The sequence below is a fragment of the Zea mays genome, chromosome 8 (assembly GCF_902167145.1).
Source record: "Zea mays cultivar B73 chromosome 8, Zm-B73-REFERENCE-NAM-5.0, whole genome shotgun sequence".
Taxonomy (NCBI): domain Eukaryota; kingdom Viridiplantae; phylum Streptophyta; class Magnoliopsida; order Poales; family Poaceae; genus Zea; species Zea mays.
In genome coordinates this window covers 176,688,379-176,695,095 of record NC_050103.1, presented here as the reverse complement: position 1 = coordinate 176,695,095, position 6,717 = coordinate 176,688,379, and the positions used below count along the sequence as shown (strand labels likewise).

Sequence of the window (6,717 nt, the reverse complement as noted above, 5' to 3'; positions counted from 1 at the left end):
GGCACAACTACAAGAGGATGTCCACAGATGCCAGCATTCAGTGTCCGAGCATAAATAACAAGAGGCCTTCAAATCCTAGTAACTGAAATAGTACGATGCATTGCTTAAAGAAGAGGTTAAGCGCATGTTCACTGCAAATAATGTTTTAATGGTTTCTACTCTAGACTATTCTTGAAGGCTCTTCAGACCTGAGAATGTTCCAACTGAGTTCCTGTTTTCTCTATGTTCATAGTCATAAGAGGGCCGCTTTTCTCTGATATGTCAAGCAATTGATTTCTATGGTGGCTAAACCAAAAGACGCTACTCTTCTTACTTGCTTACCTATAAGCTACGATCATGTGGTCCACACAAGGAGAAATTAGTTAAAGCATTCTTTCACTGGGTATGAGTTGGAGCACAACGTAAATACACTGCATCAATGGATCCCTTTTTACCTCATTGTTTGAATCACACTGACTGCACGAATGGCAGAATGGCTTGCATTGCACGTTGAGCTCCTGGCATCCCAATCCACACATTATTGCTCATTCATCAGCCACGCGGACAAAATAATGACAGTATTTTTTTTTGTTCGAAGCATTAGAAACAGGTTTCTTTCGGAATGAAAATAATCGAATCTAGATGGCTACTAGCTGCTTTCTGACAGTATTTATTCTGGGCTTGCTGGTGCATGTCCAATGGCTGAGCAACACAACATAATAAGACTAAGAGTGTTCTGCAAAGAACTGCATGGACCTGCAAAACTCGATGGAACAAGGGTCTGAGTCTCTCACAACGACGCCTAATTAAAGAGCGACTAGCAAAGTAGCAAGCATGAAACTAGCAGTAGCACTTTCTACCATTCGTCACATACCATACACTCTTCCTTTTTTTTGTCTGTAGGAGAACAATTAACAAAATCTATAAAATAGGAAACCGATTTATTGTACGGTTATGGTGTTGGAAAACTGAAAATAGAAAACAGATATGTATGAAGTGAGAAAAAAAACTAAAAAAAATGTTGAGAGTGGGATTTGAACCCACGCCCTTTCGGACCAGAACCTTAATCTGGCGCCTTAGACCAACTCGGCCATCTCAACTGTTGGTAAGAAGTTCTGATATACAGTATTTAATTATATACGTTCTAACCATCGCTATTTACAAATAGCACCATGTGCATTATGTAGGAAAGGTTCTGAATGTAATCAGAACTGTACTTTTCTATAGTACACTGACCCTTACATAGGATTCTATTACACGGTACCCTAGGTTAGGTTAGGATTCATAGCCTATACCTTTTTGAAGAGCTAAGTTTAACTTAACTATTATCAAAGTACTCACCATATAATTTGTTCACAAATTTTAAAATTAAATGGAAAAGGCAAATGATCTAACCTCAGTATTACATTTGTTTCCCATAGAAGACTACGGGGCCGGGGGATAGATTACTTTGCTTAATGGAAACATGCATATCGTCCTGATGGGCTCTGCTTCACCCAACAGGTGTTATTGGGCCTTCTTCAGCACTTGGAAAGATTATAGGCCGAATGTGTTTGCTGGCTGCTGCTAATATCCTTTACACAATTGGTCGAAAGGTGGTCCGAATCAAAGGCAGCCATTTTGTTCGACGGAAAGGAATGGAAAAAGAAAATCTTGTGTCACATCGTCCTACGGATCATCCCATCACTATTCGGTGTAAGACTATCTCCACCACACTTTTTATCTCACTCTGTATTTCAAACTTCACTCTATAAACGGTGCAATCTACAGTATAAAATAGTATTTTGCACGACCGTTTACACGGCCTGCTGGAGATGACCTAAGTGTAACTAATGTTATAAGAAACTAGATGAACGTGGAGGAGCCTGTCGGTGTTTTGGGTCCGACCGCACACCCGGGGTTGCCCCTCAAGGTGTTTTTAGGAGTAGGACGGTGTCGACGACTGTAGCAAAATGGTTCGTGCCGGTCGCACGAGGAACAGTAGACAAGATTTGCAGGTTCGGGCCGCTTAGAAGTGCGTAACACCCTACGTCCTGGTGAGTATATGAGCGTGGTTACAAGAGGGTCCTCCGTAGAGAGTTTATGTGTATGGCTAACTAGAACCGGAGCGATCGTTCTGAAGGGGTGCCCCCTAGGCCTTATATAATCGACCGTGGGGCAGTACATGTGGATATGATAACAACAAGTAGCTAAAAGATAGTGAACCTCTTGAGTTTATCCCTACGTAACCCTCGCCGACTTATCCTCGCATGGCTCTGTTGCATGGGGGCTTCAGCGCGGGAAAGTCGGGTCTCTGTTGCGATTCATTCGTTCGACGTTTGTGGGCCGTCTGGGTTTGCACTGATCAGTCTCACGTCTTCTTTTCTTTGCTAGCTGTCCTTCCCTAGGCCCACAAAAGAATGACCTTACGAATTATTGGGCCCCTGGGCCTTTCGTGAGGCCTTTTACTTCTTTGGTGGACCCAGGGGATATCTATCTCCCACAAGCCCCCGATCTTTGGGTTGATTTAGAAGTAATCAACTTAAAGATCCAAGGCCCAAAAAATGACTTCCTGTTGTCTTCTCTAGCTCTGATCACTCGTTCGACCAAAGCTTGGTTTTGTGCTTGTGCCTTAGAGGTCGGCATTTTTGGATTGTAAGCACCGGAGGTGCACCCAATGGGTGTAGCCCCCGACTTTTGAGTAGATTTTAGAAGATAATCTACTCGAAGGTCTTCTTCCCAAGGTTATCTCCATTCGCGCTCCTGCATCTCGGTTGAAGATCGGTCTTTTCAGTCTTGCTCTACGCCTTAGAAGTCGGCGCTATATCGGCTTAGAATAATACTCCATGGGGTGCACCGGAGGTGCACCCAATGGGTGTAGCCCCCGACCTTCAAATGGATTTTTTAAGGATAATCCATTCGAAGGTCTTCCTTTCGCTTGTGGAAACTGGCACGAGGCTATTTTGCATTATGCTTTGGAGGTCAGCATTATGTCATCAATATTTTGCTGCAGAGGTCAGCGTATATTTTGTCTTGAGCAGCCGAGTTTGCAATCCATCCATATCTTGCTAGGTAGTGAAATTTATTTGCTTCTGTGATTGATTAGACGTTTGACAGACGTTCTCTGTCTAGTCTTCACGTCGCTTCTGTCGGCCATATCTTGTACTTTGCTGGCTATATTTGGCTTTCCACTGATCCTTACTGATATCTCATTTTTGTCTTGAGGTATTCACTGCGTGCCCTGCACGGATGTGACCGTTTTGAAAAATATACTGATAATTCCTGGGCGTCCCCCCCAATGGGTGTGGGCAAGGGACGGCTTGGTACGCTGAGTGTTTTAGCCGGTTGCCTCTGAGTAGTAATGCGATGGGACGGCTAGTGTAATCATATCCTTTGCGCTGTTGACTGGAGTCCCAATGGGTGTAGTGTTGCATGAAACGGCGTCCGCCGTCTGACGTGTCTTCAGATGGGTGGAAGTGCTTATTGAATGCCTTGCGACTGTTCAGTGACCGCAGTTAGAAGTGAGCGGTTGCCTTTCCCTTCTATAAATAACCCCTTTGCTTCTCTGGTTTCTCCACATCTCTTCGCTGCTCCTTACTGCCTTCTTTTCCTCCCTTCTGTCTGCTTCCGCCATGGGCAAGAACAACAAGCGCAAGCACGAACCGACTCCTCCATCGGAGGATTTCGGTGACTCGGAATACTCGGAGGAGGAATTCTCCTCCGAGTCCGAGGGGTCTCCGGCTCCCGTCTCTCCCCCGGCGTCGTCCGATGACTCGGACGACTCCCAGGGGATAGCCGCGGAGGTCTGGACGTACATCCGGGCCGTCGAGCGCTCCGGGCTCGAAGGCTCGGATGAGTCGGAGTACTCCTCTGATGAGGAGGACTCGGACGGCGGCGACGAGGGTGAAGGCGACGACGACGATGACGACGACGACGACGACGGCGACGGTGACGGCAGCGGCAGTGGCAGGGGCGGCGGCGACGGCAGCAGGGACAGCACCAAGGGTGGCAGCAGCAAGGGCAGCACCAAGGGCGGCGACGGCGGCAGGGGCAGGGCCAGTGGCTAGACGCCACTGGTCTTCTTAGATGTTAGTATAGTTTAGTATAGTTAGAATAATGTAGTAGTAATTAGTGTAGTTTAGTAGTAGTAATAATGTAGAGTAGAAGTAGGGAAGTACCAACTCGTGAAGAGTTGGTTTGTAAACTCGTTAACTTCCCTTTAATGAAGAACTATCGTTGATCCCCCCTTTTCGATGACTTGTCGTTGCTTTTCCTGAACGTTGAACTGATTCTTTTAATGTAGTAGAAACAACGCCGAGCGATGTGTAGGTTGTCATCAGCGTTTTAGAAGTAACACCAAGCAATCGAACACAAGATCCGCGTTTTAGAGACAATGCCGAATGATAGAAGGTCGGTATCGGCATTTTAGAAGTAATGCCGAGCGACATAATACAGGGTCGGCGTTTTAGAAACAACGCCGAGTGATTGAAGGTCGGCGTCGGTATTTTTAGAAGTAATGCCGAGCGATTGAACACGTGGTCGGCGCGTTAGAGGACACGCCGAGTGATTGAAGGTCAGCATCGGCATTTTAGAAGTAATGCCGAACGATTGAACACGTGGTCGGCGTTTTAGAAGCAACGCTGAGTGATTGAAGGTCGGCATCGGCATTTTAGAAGTAATGCCGAGCGATTGAACACGTGGTCGGCGTTTTAGAGGTAACGCCGAGTGATTGAAGGTCGGCATCGGCATTTTAGAAGTAATGCCGAGCGATTGAACACGTGGTCGGCGTTTTAGAAGCAACGCCGAGTGATTGAAGGTCGGCATCGGCATTTTAGAAGTAATGCCGAGCGATTGAACACGTGGTCGGCGTTTTAGAGGTAACGCCGAGTGATTGAAGGTCGGCATCGGCATTTTAGAAGTAATGCCGAGCGATTGAACACGTGGTTGGCGTTTTAGAGGTAACGCCGAATGATAGCCAGCTTTATAAGTTATTTTGAGGAAAATAACCGAGTGATGAGATGGCACGTCGGCTCTCTTGGAAATAACTGTCGGATATCCACGTGGCATGCTGGAACTTCGGAGATGACCGCCGGGTGATGACTGGGCACTTTTTTGAAAGGGTATCTGGCTCAAGAATATTCCCTAAGAGTCGCGCTTTTAGCCGCCTTTGCTTTCCGTGCCCTAGTTCTTGCATTTCCGCATCTGAATCTTCTCTGCCACCCGCTTCCTACTCTGTTTCGCCAGTGAGAAGCAAGATGGCGCTCAAGAGAAAAACTGTGAACTCGTCTGCTGCAGTGATCCCCGCAATCGACCCCAACAGCCAGTTACCCTTTGCAGGTAACCACATGTCTGTAATTTCTGAAGCTGAGCTTCTCCGCCTTGTCTCCATCGGGGTTCTTCCTCCGCGGGAACTCTGTTCTTGGCGGGCTTGCCACGGGACTACTGTTCCAACCGAAGATACCCACGAGTCAGTAGTTTACACTCCTTTCCTTCTTCGCGGCCTCGGCCTTCCCATATCTCCTTTTTTCCGTGGCATCCTTGATTTTTATCACATCAACCTGACTCATTTGAACCCTAATTCCATTCTCCAAATCTCTATTTTCGTTCATCTTTGCGAAGCTTATCTCGGCGTGCTGCCGCATTTTGGCTTATGGAAATATCTGTATCACTGTCGTCCTGGGATGGCCGGGGGGCAACATCAGTTGGTCGGAGGTGCCAGTTTGGAGATGCGCCGTGGGCGGAAGACCGAGTATCTCGAGATACCCCTCAAGGACAGCATTAAAGGTTGGCGTCTGGAGTGGTTTATAATTGATAATTATGGAAATTCTCTCCCTCCCCGCTCAGGAAGACAGCCAGATGTTCGTACTCTGAGTTGGACTGAGTCTCCCACGGATCAAGAAGTGGCCGAGGCGGGTGTGCTGCTTACTGAAATCGGATTACTGAAAGAGAGAGGTCTGACTGCCGAAGCGGTGGTCACAGATTTCGTTTTCAAAAACATTCAGCCGCTGAAAGACAGGGCTTATCCGGCATATCTTTACCGAGGGCTGGCCGACTCAACCCGAGTTACCAATAGGAGAATTCCTTCTGTTGATTTGGTAAGTCGACTCGAACTGATCCTCAGGGGTAAAGTTTCAAACGTTGGTGCTCCAGTGGCTTACTCGGCTTGGAACCTTCCTTCTCCCAAAGCTTTCACCCTTTTTGTGTCCAATCCACCCGTGACTGATAGCAATTTGGGTCTTAGAGTGCGACCTTCTGTCGAGGAAGTCAGTGCTTTGGTTGCTTCGCTCGGGGCAATTCCTGATGATGAACGGCAGGTTTATTTCGAAGTGCCTCTGAACCCCAGTGATGCTGACATAAATGATATGCTCGATCTGCTAGCTGAGGATTCATCCGATGTTGCTCCTGATGGTACACTGGCAGTGGTGCCCCTTCCAGAGGTTGATGCGACCTTGGATGTCCCAAAACCTGTCAGTACTCGCCCGAGGCGCCCTAGCCGAACCAGTCAGCCCGAGCCTTCTGCTGATGAGCAGAAAAAGAAGAGAAGACGCCTCCGGTGAGTGTCCAGCTTTGACGAGGATGCCAGTACCTTAGCTCCTGCTGCCGAAGAAATGACTGCAACTGGCCTTGCTGACATTGATCCCAATGGGTGTGCTCCGCCTGCTGCTGACCCCAATGAGGATGTTGTTTGTGCTGTTACTGTGGAGGATGAGGAGGAAGAAAATGAAATTCCATTAACTCGGAAAAACAGTCGGCGGTTCG

The 6,717-nt window shown here is 47.6% G+C and overlaps 1 non-coding gene across 1 annotated transcript; it reads right to left on the bottom strand.

Moving 5' to 3' along the window:
* Positions 1-998: 998 nt before the first annotated feature.
* TRNAL-AAG (transfer RNA leucine (anticodon AAG)) lies at positions 999-1,079 on the bottom strand. Its single transcript has one exon. It is a non-coding gene; the product is annotated as a tRNA-Leu (tRNA).
* Positions 1,080-6,717: the final 5,638 nt, after the last annotated feature.